This window comes from Taudactylus pleione, unplaced genomic scaffold (genome assembly GCF_031769625.1).
Source record: "Taudactylus pleione unplaced genomic scaffold, aTauple2 ptg000146l, whole genome shotgun sequence".
In the NCBI taxonomy this organism is placed as follows: Eukaryota; Metazoa; Chordata; class Amphibia; order Anura; family Myobatrachidae; genus Taudactylus; species Taudactylus pleione.
In genome coordinates, this window is record NW_028284548.1 from 3,063,658 (window position 1) to 3,080,354 (window position 16,697).

The 16,697-nt window shown below is 45.7% G+C and overlaps 1 protein-coding gene and 1 pseudogene across 8 annotated transcripts in view; one reads left to right on the forward strand and one right to left on the reverse strand.

Annotated features, from left to right (window-relative positions):
* The window catches only part of NTNG1 (netrin G1), a 381,653-nt gene that overhangs the window by 87,019 nt on the left and 277,937 nt on the right, over positions 1 to 16,697 (forward strand). The window lies entirely within an intron of this gene.
* On the reverse strand, positions 5 to 14,043 carry LOC148522339 (uncharacterized; annotated as a pseudogene).

Here is a 16,697-nt window from a genome sequence, read left to right on the forward strand (position 1 = left end):
GCTCTTACAGAGACAGTTGTCCTTTGTGGTGCTCGTCATGCATACCGATATCATCAACGCCGGCATGCATGCGAAGGGTGGCATCTAGCATCCCGCCCACTGTATTTGTAATCAAGCCATATATGATCTTCGCTTCAAGTTTACAAAGAGACAATTTTCCCATCATTATAACCTATAGAATCCTCTCTCTCTCTCTCTCTCTCTCTCTCTCTGTGAGCCATTTAAGTTATTATAAATGGCAGTGTTATTTAGCACATTTATATAGTTGTCACTCATAATACTGTAAACTGCTTTAAGAAGTCCTGGCACATGGTTCTTTCTTACTAACGCTAACACTTGTAGGCAGTTTCCCAATGTTAGCTGTAACTTTGCTCGCTCCATCTATATATTGAAGACACTTTGGAATACAAATGAATGTTCTTTCAACTGGCCCATTCTCCAAAGCATGCAGGTTAGAGGAGTAAAACTCTGTCAGCAAACATAACCTGCAGCCGGCACTATGATCCAGACTGGTACTCTAACAAACTTAGCTCTGGATTGTCAGTAATGGTGGACATACTATTTTCTCTGGAAATTGAAAAGCCATCTGCCTGTGCTGCACACCATCACTTTATATTATCAAGTGGTAATGCCTTATCTTTTTTCTGCTTATGACTTGGAATATGGCTACTACATGTAAAGTCATTGTGCAGATCTTGTTGAAAATATGTAATGTTTGAACTTAAATAGATCTCATCAAGGTCACTCTGTTCTGCATTTTATGTTGGCGGCAACAAGGAGTTGACCACGTCACATTCTTGTCTTACACTACCTTCCTGGACATCATCATTAGCTGTATCTAGAGGCTGACCTGAGAATTCTGCTGATGGTCATAGGACAAAAGTGTGAAATTTATTTCAACCCTATCACTAACCTGTGGCACCTTTGCGTTCTCTCCTGGTACATCATCAGGGACTTTAAGACCATTCCCTGGGGATCGTCCATCTTCTATTACATCTTGGTTCATCTGTGAATGATTATATGCTGCTATCTCTGTCAGGATCCCAAACCGTTCATGTCTTCAAGGCCAGCTTTGGACCTTTAAATGTGACAGAAGGAAATACACCTGTGCATCTGGTAGGTGGTCTGGAAATGAACTGTTCAGGGTCCCGAGAACCAGGGTTGAGAAACACTGATTTATTGGAATATATTATTTATGGCTTCTCATAGTTGTTTGTGTTTAGGGATATACTTAGTGGTGTGTGTGTACATATCAATGGGCGATTCAGAGTCATATGCAATACGTATCTCCACTTGTAGCTGGGTGATAAATGGTGGCTAATGGTTTGATAATGGGGAATATGCACATAGGCAAAGTTTTGTGAGGGATGATAGATTTGATACAACTGAGAGCCAAGTTCTGAGTTCAGGCGCATCTCAGGATCCAGTGATATGGCAGGATCAAGTTTGCATTGATAATGATGATGGCTATGCAATAAAGTATACTGATAGGGGCAGTGAGGTCACAGTGTTGTACAACTTGGCATACCTGTGAATATCTGCATTTAGGGCTCGATTAAGACCCGCTCGCTAGATGCATTTGCACGCAGCCAAAGTATGCAAATCCCGCGATCACACAGCAAGGCATTAGCACACCAACTATGTCTTGGCGTGCGATTGCGATGTGTATTTAGATGCCCACCAACCTGTCTTAAGACGCCCACTTTCCTGCGTCATCTTCAGGAAGTGTATGCAACAATCGATAACATCAAGTACCATCGGAAGCAAATGCAGCACTTGTGTTTGACCATACCCTACCACAAGCACTGCGAATGCTTCAGTGTGTAATTCAACCATGTGATGTGTACCATGACGCTGCGTCTTAATTATGCATGCCTCTGAAACGGTGTTAAGACGCTCAGACACGCCTGCGTTCACACCTCCGTTTTCATCAACCATCCCCTGTCACCTCCTATAAACGGTTCAAATCCTGACAGCGGAAGCCCAGCAGTGAAGATCCCGACAGGTAAGTATATTTTCTATTTTCTAACCTAACCTCCCCCCCTAACCCTCCCTTAGGGGTGCCTAACCCTAATCTCCCTCCCCAAGTGCCTAACTCTAACCCTCCTCTAAGTGCCTAGCCCTAACCCCCCTTTCCCCTAGCCTAACCCTAACCTCCCGGGTGGGTGCCTAACCCTAAGTCCTAGGGATGGACATCGATGGTCGATGGTTGCCTACCATCAATGTTTTTATTTCGATATTAGTGCTTTAACCATTCGATGGCAGCATTCCAATGTTTGCTGCCATCGAATGGTAATCATTCAATGGTGTTGCGATGGTGGCTTCGATCGGTAAGCCGGGTGTCGGGTTCCCGGCGTGGGTCTAATGACAGGCGTCGGGATTTCAACGCCTGTCATTAGATACTTGCCGGGATTGGACTGTCGGGAAGCCGGCGGTAGGGATTTCGTCCGTCGGCTTCCCGACTACTTCCGCCCACTGACAGCTTCTCAGATCCGCTGCTGGTTTCTGAATGTGCAGTATGGGATGAACAATGGGAATTTTGGTTGCACCATCGGACCTCTGACCACCATCGGACCTCTGAGCAACCCTATAGTTGCTCAGAATCTCCATCACAACTGAGATGCCAGGGCCAGAACTACTGCTACCTAAAATGTAGCTGCTAGTTGCGACATGCCCCCAAAATGGTCGTAACACACCTTCATTTAGTCACCACTCCCTGTAACCTCTCCCAAACAATCGCTGGCTGCCAATCAAACTGCGTCTAAATTAGGGGTGTGCACCGGCCACTTTTCGTGTTTTGTGTTTTGGTTTTGGATCTGGATCTTTCTTCGTGTTTTGGATCTGGATTGGTTTTGCCAAAACCACCCTTCCGTGTTTTGGGTTCTGGGTTTTGTGTTTTGGATCTGTATTTTTTTGAAAAAAAGCATAAAAACAGCTAAAATCACAGAATTTGTAGGTTTTTCTGCTCCTATGCTATTATTAACCTCAATAACCTTAATTTCCACTCATTTCCAGTCTATTCTGAACACCTCACACCTCACAATAGTGTTTTTATGTCCAAAAGGTTGCACCGAGGTAGCTGGATGACTATGCTAAGCGACACGAGTGGGCGGCACAAACACGTGACCCATCTAGGCGTGATACTGCAGTGGCAGACAGGATGGCAGTTTGAAAAACTAGGCCCCAAACTGTACATAATGCAAAGAAAAAAAAGAGGTGCAAGATGGAATTGTCCTTGGGCCCTCCCACCCACCCTTATGTTGTATAAACAGGACATGCACACTTTAACAAACCAATCATTTCAGCGCCAGGGTCTGCCACACAACTGTGGCTGAAATGATTGGTTCGTTTGGGCCCCCACAAAACAAGCTGGCAACTAATCTGTCCCTGCACAAATTGGCTCTACGGAGGCAAGATGTCGTCCTCATCCTCCTCATACACCGATTCCTCACCCTCTTCAGTGATGTATACATCCTCATCCTCACAGAGTATTAATTTGTCCCCGCTGGAATCCACAACCATAGGTCCCTCTGTACTTTCTGGAGGCTGGTCTCCCTGGAAGAGTTGATAATTCATTTTGATGAACATCATCTTCTCCACATTCTGTGGAAGCAACCTACTACGCCTTTTGCTGACAAGGTTCCCGGCTGCACTAAACACTCTTTCGGAGTACACACTGGAGGGGGGGCAACTCAGGTAAAATAAAGCCAGTTTGTACAGCGGCCTCCAAATTGCCTCTTTTTCCTGCCAGTACAGGTATGGACTGTCTGACATGCCTACTTGGATGCTGTCACCGATGTAATCCTCCACCATTCTGTCAATGGTGACAGCATCATATGCAGTGACAGTAGACATGTCAGAAATAGTTTCCAGGTCCTTCAGTCCGGACCAGATGTCCAAACTTGGTCCTGCCTGCCCTGCATCACCGCCAGCGGGTTGCTTAGGATACCTAAGTTTTTTCCTGGCAGCCCCAGTTGCGGGAGAAAATGAAGAAGGAGCTGTTGACGTGTCACGTTCCGCTTCAGCTGACAGTGTATTCACCAGCAGCTCTTTGCACCTCTGCAGGCTTGTGTCGGCCGGAAAGAGAGACACCACATAGGCTTTAAACCTAGGATCGAGCACGGTGGCCAAAATGTAGTGGTCTGATTTCAACAGATTGACCACCCTGGAATCCTGGCAAAGCGAATGAAGGGCATCATCCACAAGTCCCATATGCCGAGCGGAATCGCTCCGTCTTAGCTCCTCCTTCACTTTCTCCAGCTGCTTCTGCAAAATCCTGATGAGGGGAATGACCTGACTCAAGCTGGCAGTGTCTGAACTGACTTCACGTGTGGCAAGTTCGAAGGGCTGGAGAACCTTGCACAACACGGAAATCATTCTCCACTGCGCTTGAGTCAGGTGCATACCCCCTCCTTTGCCTATGTCATAGGTGGATGTATAGGCTTGAATGGCCTTTTGCTGCTCCTCCATCCTCTGAAGCATATAGAGGGTTGAGTTCCACCGTGTCACAACCTCTTGCTTCAGGTGATGGCGGGGCAGGTTCAAGAGTGTTTGCTGGCGCTCCAGTCTTCGGCACGCAGTCGCTGAATGGCGAAAGTGGCCAGAAATTTTTCGGGCCACCCAAAGCGTCTCCTGCACGCCTCTGTCGCTTTTCAGAAAATTCTGCACCACCAAGTTTATTGTGTGAGCAAAACATGGGACGTGCTGGAATTTGCCCAGATGTAATGCCCGCACAATATTGGTGGCGTTGTCAGATATCACAAATCCCCAGGAGAGTCTAAGTGGGGTAAGCCACTGGGCGATGATTTCCCTCAGTTTCTCTAAGAGGTTGTCGGCGGTGTGCCTCTTACTGAAACCGGTGATACACAGCGCAGCCTGCCTTGGAACGAGCTGGTGTTTCTGAGATGCTGCGACTGGTGACGCTGCTGCTGTTGCTGCGTAAGGTGATACATCTATCCAGTGGGCTGTCACAGTCATATAGTCCTTAGTCTGCCCTATTCCACTTGTCCACATGTCCGTGGTTAAGTGGACATTGGGTACAACCGCATTTTTCAGGACACTGAGGACACTTTTTCTGACGTTTCTGTACAGTCTCGGTATCGCCTGCCTAGTGAAGTGGAATCTAGACGGGATTTGGAACCGGGGACACACTACCTCCAGCAATTGTCTAAATCCCACTGCACTAATGGCGGATACCGGACGCACGTCTAACACCAACATAGCAGTCAAGGCCTCAATTATACGTTTTGCTTCAGGATGACTGCTGTCGTACTTCATCCTCCTCGCTAAGGACTGTTGGAGGGTCAATTGTTTAGTAAAAGTAGTGGTGTTCCTACTTCCTCTCTGGGATGATGAACGACTCCCAGCAGCAGCAGCAGCGGCAGCAGTAGGCGTAGCAATGCAGGATCCTCCGGAGGAATCCGGGATAGGAGAGTCAGTCATGCCAGTGACATGGCCTGCAGGACTACTTCCGATCCTGACTAAGGAGGAAATTGACGAGGAGGGAGTTGATGGTGTGGTTTGCAGGCGCTTGGATACAACAGGACAACGGGATTTAGGTGTCCCTGGACTACTTACGGTCTTAGCGAAAGTTTCTGAACTTGACAGTAACTTATTATGAACGCGTTGCAGGTGCCGTATAAGGGAGGATGTTCCTAGGTGGTTAACGTCCCTACCCCTACTTATTCCACCTTTACATAAGGTACATATGACAAGACAGTTGTTGTCCGGATTTGGATAGAAATATTGCCAGACCAAAGAGGTGGAATGTTTGGTCTTCTGCCCAGGCATGACCGTGATGGGCTTTTTCATCCCACGGACAACAACTGTCTCCCCCGGAGCCTGATTTAAACAAACCACATCACCATCAGAATCCTCCTCGGCAACTTCCTCCTCAGCGCCAGCTACACCAGTATCCTCATCCTGTTGTACTTCAACAGTGACATCTTCAATTTGCATATCAGCAAGTGGACTGTGGGTGCTCCTTTCAGCACTTGCAGGGGGCGTGCAAATGGTGGAAAGAGCCACCTCTTCCCGTCCAGTGCTGGGAAAGTCAGGCATCGCAACCGCCACCACACTTGGACTCTCCTTGGGGATTTGTGATATCTTCTTAGAACGCACAGTTCTTCGCTGTGCTTTTGCCAGCTTAACTCTTTTGATTTTTTTAGCGGGAGGAGGGCTTCCATCGTCATGTGAAGCTGAACCACTAGTCATGAACATACTAGGGATCGACCTTAGCCGTTCCTTGCCACTCCGTGTCATAAATGGCATATTGGCAAGTTTACGTTTCTCTTCAGCTGATTTAAATGTTTTTTTCAAGGTCATTTTCCTGAACTTTGTCATTTGGGATTGTATGTGCCCTCTATTATGACATTGGGCATCGCCCTTGGCAGACGACGTTGATGGCATGTTATCGTCTATGTCATGACTAGTGGCAGCAGCTTCAGCACTAGGAGGAAGTGGTTCTTGATCTTTCTCTATTTTATTTTTATCGGAGAAAGTTTGGTCCTCCATTTATGTTATATCGATTTGATATATACGTGCGGCTAAACACAGAAAATATTTTTTTATTTTTGCTGGAGAGTAGTGCACTTTGTGGGTTACACCAGCCTTTAAGAAATGAGCCAGCCGGCTCTTTACTTATGGGACACAGGCGCACGCTTGGCGCTGCTCCTTTGTTGATGCACGTGCGGCTACTGCGCACACAATTCACAAACACAGAAAATATATATTTTTTTGGTTTGGAGTGTACTTTGGGGGTTACAGCACCCTTTAACGGTCAAGCCAGCCGGCCCTTTACTTATGACACAGGCGCACGCTTGGCACTACTTTGTTGATGCACGTGCGGCTACTGCGCACACAATTCACAAACACAGAAAAAAAATTTTTTTTTGGTTTGGACTGGAGTGTACTTTGGGGGTTACAGCACCCTTTAACGGTCAAGCCAGCCGGCCCTTTACTTATGACACAGGCGCACGCTTGGCACTACTTTGTTGATGCACGTGCGGCTACTGCGCACACAATTCACAAACACAGAAAATAATTTTTTTTTTGGTTTGGACTGGAGTGTACTTTGGGGGTTACAGCACCCTTTAACGGTCAAGCCAGCCGGCCCTTTACTTATGACACAGGCGCACGCTTGGCACTACTTTGTTGATGCACGTGCGGCTACTGCGCACACAATTCACAAACACAGAAAATTATTTTTTTTTTGGTTTGGACTGGAGTGTACTTTGGGGGTTACAGCACCCTTTAACGGTCAAGCCAGCTGACCCTTTACTTATGACACAGGCGCACGCTTGGCACTACTTTGTTGATGCACGTGCGGCTACTGCGCACACAATTCACAAACACAGAAAATAATTTTTTTTTGGTTTGGACTGGAGTGTACTTTGGGGGTTACAGCACCCTTTAACGGTCAAGCCAGCCGGTCCTTTACTTATGACACAGGCGCACGCTTGGCACTACTTTGTTGATGCACGTGCGGCTACTGCGCACACAATTCACAAACACAGAAAATATATTATTTTTTTAGCACTTGGGGGGAGCACCCCTGATGGACAGAGCACCCCCTGGACAACACTACAGCACCCCTTTAGGACTGGGACACTGCACAGGACTTTGGAGTGGACACAGCCCCTATGGAGAACTGACTGCACAACACAGTCCAGCCAGCCCCTATGGACTTTGAAGTAGTGGACACAGCCCCTATTAACAACAGCAGCACAGCACAACACAGCCAGCCCCTATGGACTTTGAAGTAGTGGACAACAGCAGCACTACACTACACTACACTACACAGCCCAGCCAGCCCTAACTCCCACCCTCCCTTTTCACTGTCCACAGCCGAGTGAGAAAATGGCGCCGACGCGGGTACCTTATATAGGATCCAAAACCCGCGAGACTCGGAAGGCGGGATGATGACGTTTTGCCTCGATTTCAGATCCGAGTCAGGCGGGAAAAGTCGAGCCTGACTCGGATCGGACTCGGATCGGGGGGGCTCGGGGGGGTTCGGATTTCAGAAATCCGAACCCGCTCACCCCTAGTCTAAATCCAAACTGTGACCACTGTTGCAAGTCCATCGCAGCACATGCACAGAGCGGTTTAGATGCATGCACAGTGCACAAAGCATTGGCCAGTTGTGAATGACTCAAAACTGTGTCCACCTCTGAATCAGACACATTGATTCTCTTATTCATTAAGGAAAATACTGTTCTGACGGTTTTCATACTTGTATTTGGTTTTTAGCCAATCAAATTAGGAGAAAGAAAAGGAAACATATTGTATGCAAGAGTTAAATTCTCCTAACATACATAGCTGACCCTATTATTGACCCAATAAGTTCTTTGGCTCGTAGAAACATACAGCAGGGCCTGTTTCAGAGTTGTACGCTATGCCGATATTTTTGTAGTTGCGTGATAATTGGCAGTCTGCACATGCGTCTGAGTCACAGGGCACATGCATTAGGTACATTAGCGTAGTTGCTCGCAGTGTGAATGACAGTCAGGGAGTGTTTTTGGGAGGTACCAGGGAGTAGTGGGTAAGCACGCAGGCATGTCGCGACCGGCGCCTACGATCCCATATGCAGTAAAAGTGACTCTGGTGTCTCAGTACACATGTCCATTCCATCAATGTACCATACTAATGTGTGTACCCACAGTTTATTGGTTCATTATACCCTCAAATGTTTCTCAGAGAAGAACATATATCATTCCCATCACATGAAAGCAGTGCCTGAACAACAAGTAGGCTGATTAGGCTGCAGCCTAGGCACCAGGACTTAGGGGGGTGCCACTGAGGTGACAGCCGGGGAATAAAATTAAGACCTAATTAATTACATACTAATTATAGTATGGAGCGCCTATGTTTCCAGTATTCAATAAAAATAGTGCAACTCACGGTTTCTGATAATTATTTAATACTTATTCAAATAATCACAATATAAAACAGGTGAAACTATTCACTTAATTCTTAAAAGGTTATTAAAGTAAAAATAGCAACATTATTGCAAACATGGGGCCTGATTCAGAGCCGCTCCTAAGCGGCCGCTCGTTCGCTCCGAGCGATGTTTGCCCAACTGCGCATGCGTACGGATCGTTATACGCATGCGCGAACCAGTCAGTGCGGTCTAAATTCATGTGCTCGCAAAATAGCGAATGCCTGATAATTTGAGTGACAGGAGGAGGCGTATGTGGGTGGTAATGGGGGAAGGTGCTTGAAAATGGGGAGTGGAGATCCGAACGCAGGCGTGCTTAAAGGTCAAAACGGGTGTTTTAAGGGTGTGCATAAATAAAACAGCAGCGTCATTGACCACGTCACTGGGTTATTTTATAGCCAGAACTGCTCGCAAAATTGTGGTAGCAAAAACCAACCACAAGAATAGCGAGCAGTTCATACCCTGGTCGATGTACTCGATTAATCTAATAAATAGCGGACATGACGTAGGATGCGAGCGGCCAGGGGGCATAGTTTCCAAAAAAACGACCGCAAGTTTTGTTCGCTCGTTCAGACTAGAGGCGTGAACAGACCGCAAAGAGCGAACGGTTCATTTGAATAGCCACCCCTATTTTCTGGACGAGCGAGCGCTAATTGCGTCCGGCTCTGAATCAGGCCCATGTTTCACAATAGTTAATCTGTATTTCTCTCAGTTAGTAAACAGACACAATGTAGACAGAATAAATTTCCCCATAAATATGTTTAAAAACGACACTTTCTGTATAGATATGATGGGTAAAGTTAATTTCCAAGTAAAACTAGTGTCCAGGTATGGGTACAATCACAGTTATATATGTAGATACAGCCTCAGTCCATATTTAAGACAGCCCAAACATTTCATAATATGAGACCCTTTTAGTAGGGTATAATCAAGTCCCAAGGTGCAAATAGAATAAGGTACGGGTTTATCTGAGAGCTATAATAGTATAATATGGTATGCGTGCTGCTAATATATTTGCCATTAGTGTAGTTACATTACCCGGCTACAGCTCCAACTTTGTCTCGCTCTCCCAGGTTGGCGCTGCAAATGCAGCTCAAATCCCGCTTGTGAGCACTTCTAGTGTACAGCTGCGCTGCACTGCTGTAGTTAGTGTGGTCTCCTTACTTCACGCTGCACCAGTAGCTGGGACTGAGGGCCTGATTCAGCAAGGATCGCTCTTCTGCTAGAACTCATGCACCACAGTTTCTATTATTAGCAGTGAAATGTAAATGTTTGCAATCGCAGTGCGATCACAAATTACCATAAGGATGCCCACTTCCCCTTACACACATCCGTATACTTGGGCAACATAGTGAAATAATGTAACATCGGACCCATACGCATCGTTAAGGCAGGTCAGACCTCACTCAGGAATTGCTAACTTCAGGTCACGCTATGAGGCCTCAGGCTGCGTATGGTATTGCAGTGGATAATTTATACACACCCCTGCAATGCCGTCCCAATGCACTGGCATGCCTGCGTTCGCCTGACCACCCCTCCATCACCACCCACGACACTTCTTGTCAATCACTGTGCTCAGGGTCTGCGTAGCCTCTGCAAACGCATTTCCCATCACAATTGCTAGTTTGCGCATGCGCAATGCGATGCATACACATGCGCAATGTGAATTAATTGACCGACTGCGTGCGTCTTTGCAACTGCGATTCTTGCTGAATCAGGCCCTGAGATTGTTGTTCACAGAGCTCCACTCCTCTGGCTGTCTGGTAAAGCAGCAAGTGTACTTGGTAATCACCGCTACCTGAGGCTGAATGATTACTCCGCTGGTGGTTGTAATAGATGCATCTCGGCAGCCACACTTGGGGGTCTATGTATCAAAGCTGGGAGAGAGATAAAATTGTAACAAATAAATCACCAACCAATCAGCTCCTAACTATCATTTTTTAAACACAGCTTGGAAAATGTAAATTGGAAGCTGATTGGTTAGTACTGTACTTTATCTCTCACAATTTTATCTCTCTCCCAGCTTTGATACATAGGCCTCTTGATCTCTACACAGGTGTTCACCCAATTGTCTTAATGCGTTTCTCTTTCAGGGAAGATTTCTTTAGAAGGAACCAATTAATTACATGATGGTAATGACTGCTGAGCTTAATGAAAGTAACTTCCAAAGCCACTGGATGCTGTACAGTTTGTTAGTTATCCAACCGCCCGAGGAAGTGTTGAGGGAAAATACCTGAAGTTCTTAAATGACTATCAGATGAGTTGACTGTGTCAATGCCACCATGTAACTTACTGCTGAACCCTTTGCTTTATCCACAATCCATTATGCTACAGCTCCATCTGGGTCAGTTGGAGGACTGTACAGTATGCAATCGTCTTTAGAGTCTTCCACTAAAAATGTTCTTGTCTGGGCAGACAGATAAAGGTGATGCTCGCAGTGGAGAATGGGGGTGGGGTATTATATTCACATTAGCAAAATTAATTAACCCTTAATTAGACCCTGCATGAAAGTTGCCACAATATCTATTGGCTGTTAATTTCAGAACTACTGCAAGCTCAAGACAACACATAGCTACAGGATATAACATTAACAGAGGACCAAAATAATTGTTTTTACAAATGCCTGATCATTAAACTTGCCCTTCTCTGTGGCATCATTACTGCATGCAGCAACGGACAGTACTGTATTGTAGTACCATAAGGTCATTAAGAATAGATCTATCCTTGAATCCATATTAACCCATATAAACTATTCCACTGTGATCACAATGCCCAAATTACCTCTGCACCAAGTGAGTTTGAGAGGTGAAGGACGGGAAGCTTCATAGTGGTGCACTAGAATTAACATCAGGTATGTCCCCCTCTGTGCGGACATCTGTTTGTGTCAGATAACCTCTTTGTTCTGTACTAATGAAAGAGAACAACCTCTTTTTAATTGTGTTATATTTATGCTGATGTGAATTACCTGTGTGACCCAAGCGAACAAAAGCTAAATCCATAAATCTGTTTTCTTCCTTATAAGCCCCTGCTTGCCAGTGGAGAGCACATAAGGCAGAGCACAGTTGCCTGCACAATAGCAATCCTTATTATGCATCCCTATGCAATTTACAATCGGTCATCCAACACATAGCCTGTAATTTTTGTTTCTCAACCAACATTTCTGAACTGGTGGAAATAAAGGCTGATTAGATTCCTCTGTGTTTCCCACCCGGCTATCTGCGAGTCTGTCGCGATTGCCTCTCGGCTGGAGAATCCAATGCAGAAACGAGGTATGTATTTTGGGAATCTCAGCTTGATGGGTTCCAGAAATAGCAGCAGATACATCTGTATCGTATAATTTTCAGTCATTGCCTCAAGGACTTTGGTTCTGCCACTAAAATTACTCCGCTTAGACCCTGTTGAGAAGTATAGATACAGCAAGCTTTTAATATATTTCTCTTTTCACAATCCAATTTTTTTTTCTGTCTCACCTTGTAAAGGGCAAAAGCGTTCTTTGTTGTAGGGGCTACAAAATAGTGAACCCTTTGCTATAGAAACTGGCATAATCCCTTGTGGCATAATCCCTTGTGGCATAATCACTTTGGCTTTTACCTTGTTGAACCCTTTCACTGCCATGGACGTAACACTTAAGTCTACTCCCAGGTAGCTGTGGACATGAGCTACATCATAAATGCAGCTACCCAACATAAATCAATCACAGCCTCCATTACTTATAGAGTACATTCTGTTCACCCTACAGTAATGGGGATGATGTGGTGAATGACACATGTACAGAATATCTGATCATTTCCTGGTGGACTGGTCATTTAAGACTGAGACAGTAGATGTCGTCTTCATGTCACCCACATGGGGGTAGATCTTAACATTAGAGTCCCAATACAGTTTTCTCTTGTTATGAAGATAGGATTAATTAAATAAAAATGTGGCCCCCATGATGAGAACAATAAATCCGAAAATCAAAACTTTTGCTGGAGGTGCCAGCAATAATGAGCAAAGTTTTCCTGTAATTACCTGCAATGTGCACAGCCAAATATTGTACCAGAGTCTCACTGAAAATCGCACTTAATAGAATCTCCCCCTTAGTTGCCATTTTGGGCTGCATGTATCAAGGTAAATATAGAGAAAAGTGTGATGCACTCCCCAGGACAAATGTAATAGTGTGCGAGTTGCGGCAAGTGCAGATATTCCATCGGTTTCCCTCAAGATTTACAGTGGCAATTTTATTGGGTTTTGCCTTTAAAAATAACTTCCATTTTAAGTTTCTCCGCTAAATCATCAAAATCTCAGCATTTGCCACAACTCGCAGGCTGTTTCATTTAGACCATCATCTTAAGTCATTTTGCACGGTTGTCTGTAAGGTGGAGTAGCCAGAGTCTATGTGTAGTGAGCAATGCACACCATCAGTACCCCCCCCACACAGAAAAAAAACACATTGCTCCCCTATAGAAGAATTATCTTGCTCCCCACAGAAGTAACATTGCTCCCCACAGAAAAAATAACATTGCTACCCACAGAAAAAAGCACATTGCTCCCCACAGAGGAAATAACTTTGCTCCCCACAGAGGAAATAACTTTGCTCCCCCACAGAGGAAATAACTTTGCTCCCCACAGAGGAAGTAACTTTTCTCCCCCACAGAGGGAAAATCTTTGCTCCCCCACAGAGGAAATAACTTTGCTCCCCACAGAGGAAGTAACTTTGCTCCCCCACAGAGGAAAAAACGTTGCTCCCCCACAGAGGAAATAACTTTGCTCCCCCACAGAAGAATTAACTATTCTCCCCCAAAGAGGAAATAACTTTGCTCCCCCACAGAGGAAATAACTTTGCTCCCCCACAGAAAAAAGCACATTGCTCCTTCTATGTTTCCAGCCAGCCAACTCTCCCTTCTGTGTCCCCAGCCAGCCAGGCAGCTCTCCTTTTGTGTCCCCAGCCAGTCAGCACCCCCTTCTGTGTCCCCAGCTAGTCAGTACCCCCTTCTGTGTCCCCAGCCAGCACCCTCTTCTGTGTCCCCAGCCTGGCCCCTTCTGTCACCAGCCCAGCTCTCTTACTTACCTTCTTCTTGACGGTGCAGTTCCTCTCTTCCAGCTGCGGTGGCGCGGTATGACGCCATGCGCCGCACACGGTCTAAAGAAATAAAAAACTTTATTGCACAGTGGCTGAGCTGGAAGGCAGCCAAGCTTGAGGACGGGCTTGGAAGTGGGCGGAGAAGTGGGCAGGCAGCGGGCAGGGAAGTGGGCAGGCAACGGGCATGCGAAACGGCCCCCGGGTCTACTCTGTATGGCTGCAGCACTGTAGTGTGGAATCGTGAGCCGTGCAATCGCAGGGGTTGCACACCTTTGTGATTAAAAAATATATTTTTAGTATACCCAACATTTTCATGGACATACTGTAGTAGCCAGGCGTGCCATACTGCGTATGCACAGAAACAAATGTACATAATGTTGTGCATCTCCGTCTGTTTCAGATGGACCTTGGCAGGATCACTTTGTGCATAAAATCTTAGTTATCTACTCACCAAGATGCTCAGGGAGGCTCCTGAATTTTCAGAAACGCCCTCCGCATCCCCAGAAGAGTATCTTGATCTTCCGCATCCCACCCACTTCCTAGTGATGTGGGCAAGATGGGGAGGTAATTTCTGAGAAACGCAGCTCCATATTGAGGGAGTGGGGCTAAATTGTGAAACTGCGTAATTTAGCCCCTAATGACAAAGGATCCAGCCCCCCCCCCCCTCCCCCCCAAGAAGTGTCCAAAAGCATATCCTCTTTGGGATTCTCCCGAAGAGGACATAGAAAAGTCGGCAAGCATGCGTAAAATGGGCATTTCAGGATGGCAACTGGGCGGTAATGTTGTAGTCACACACATCGAGATCTGTCTTGTGTTTTGTGTGCATAGCTAGATTTCTGTGATATTCTGAAGCATGAGTACAGCAGAGAGAAGCCTTTCTGATATATCTCTGGCACCCAGCATGGGTCAGGTGTGAGTGTCAATAATACTGATGATGATTTGCAGCCGTGAAGATAAAAACAGTGGGCAGTGCGTTTTTCCTTTAGAATCCATACGTATGCTCGCATTAGAAGGACAGATTCCCGCATCAGCATAATGTAGAAAATCTGACTCCAGCAGCATCCCACAAACACAGCCACTTTGCAACATCCGACTCAGCCCCTGTGTTTAGTACACAATCACAGATACTAATTCGGTTTGGGGGGAGGGACCTGCAGTGAAAAGAAAGCATTTAAATGTGCCCATACACACTAACCAAACCTTCTTTTTATATACTATAGTATAATACTTTGTATGTCATATAGTCCTCATTTTTCATGCCGTTCACACTGGAGAAGAAGACCCTTGGCTATATTTTTATTTATTTAAGTATTTTCACATTCAATACGAGGGCCACTTGGGAAAATCTCTATCATATGGGTAGAATAAATGGGTTGTCCCCTGGGTCTAGAAGAAAGGAGAATTCATCTGCAAACACATTTGTTCTTTCCACTAAGGGCAATAGGAATGTAGAATTGGTTACAGCTACTGTCAGATACAGTCAGTGCCTTCAAGAAACTGTTGGAAGCATTTTCAGAACGTGAGAGTTTGGCCATTAAGTGTAAGTACAGAATACTATTCATTCTGAGAGAAACTCCAGCAAAGTTAAGTTCAATACTTTTGTGCAGTGAGCATGTAACAGTTTCACATTTATTTATTTATTTGTGTATTTAGTTTAGTAATGTAGTTACATTTCTGTGTATTGTGAAATCAGTGCAGGTTATTTAATTTAACCTAGTGCAATAATGGGGCACAAATGAAAGCTAAATATCTGATCTTGTGTAACTGCTGTATGTTAATGTGATGTCACAGCAACTCAGGTATCATTTGCACATTGGGCCTTATTCAGCATGGCTCGCTATTCTGCTTATACGCACGCAAAGCAGTTGCTCGTATCAGCGGTGATATGTAAATGTTTGCATTCGCATTGCGATCGCAGCCTGACATAAGGACGCCCACTTCCCCTTACTCACATCCGTATACTTGGCCAACATAGTGAAACAATTGGTAACATCGGACCCATACGCACAAAAAAGGCAGGTCAGACCTAACTCAGGAGTTGCTTACTTCAGCGCACGCAATGAGGCCTCAGGCGGCGTCTGGTATCGCAGTGGCTAATTTATGCACACCCATGCAATGGCATTGAAACGCACTGGCATGCATGCATTCACCCGACCACCCCCCACCCATCACCACCCATAAACAGCTCTTCCTGTCAATCACTCTGTGATGGATCTGCGTCGCCACTGCGATCGCAGCTCCGAATGCAGCGCACACACACTGTGATACATACGCATGCGCACGACTCAATAATCGGCCGATTGTGTGCGTATAAGCAACTGCTTTCCTTGATGAATCAGGCCCTTTGTCTGGATGATATGGGAGGAATTTAATCTATTTTTAGTGGAGAAAGAAAATTAATGAAATTAATCCTGAAACTACTGAAGCTAGAGGATGACATACTTATCCCTATATTAGTAGAGCAGAACCTGTAGGGTTCAAGTGGATTTTGGGGGTTCCTGCAGTGGTGTATCTATAATCGGTGCAGGGAGTATGGTGCACACAGGCCTCTGGGTCAAGGGAGGCACTCACTGCGCACCCTGCACCCATTGTTGTATTTATTCTCCTGCCGTAAGACAGACCAATGGAATGGGGATATAGGCGAGGACAATGTAAACCTATAAAGGCTGCAGGTTTACTTCAGGGTCCAGTCTTCAAGCC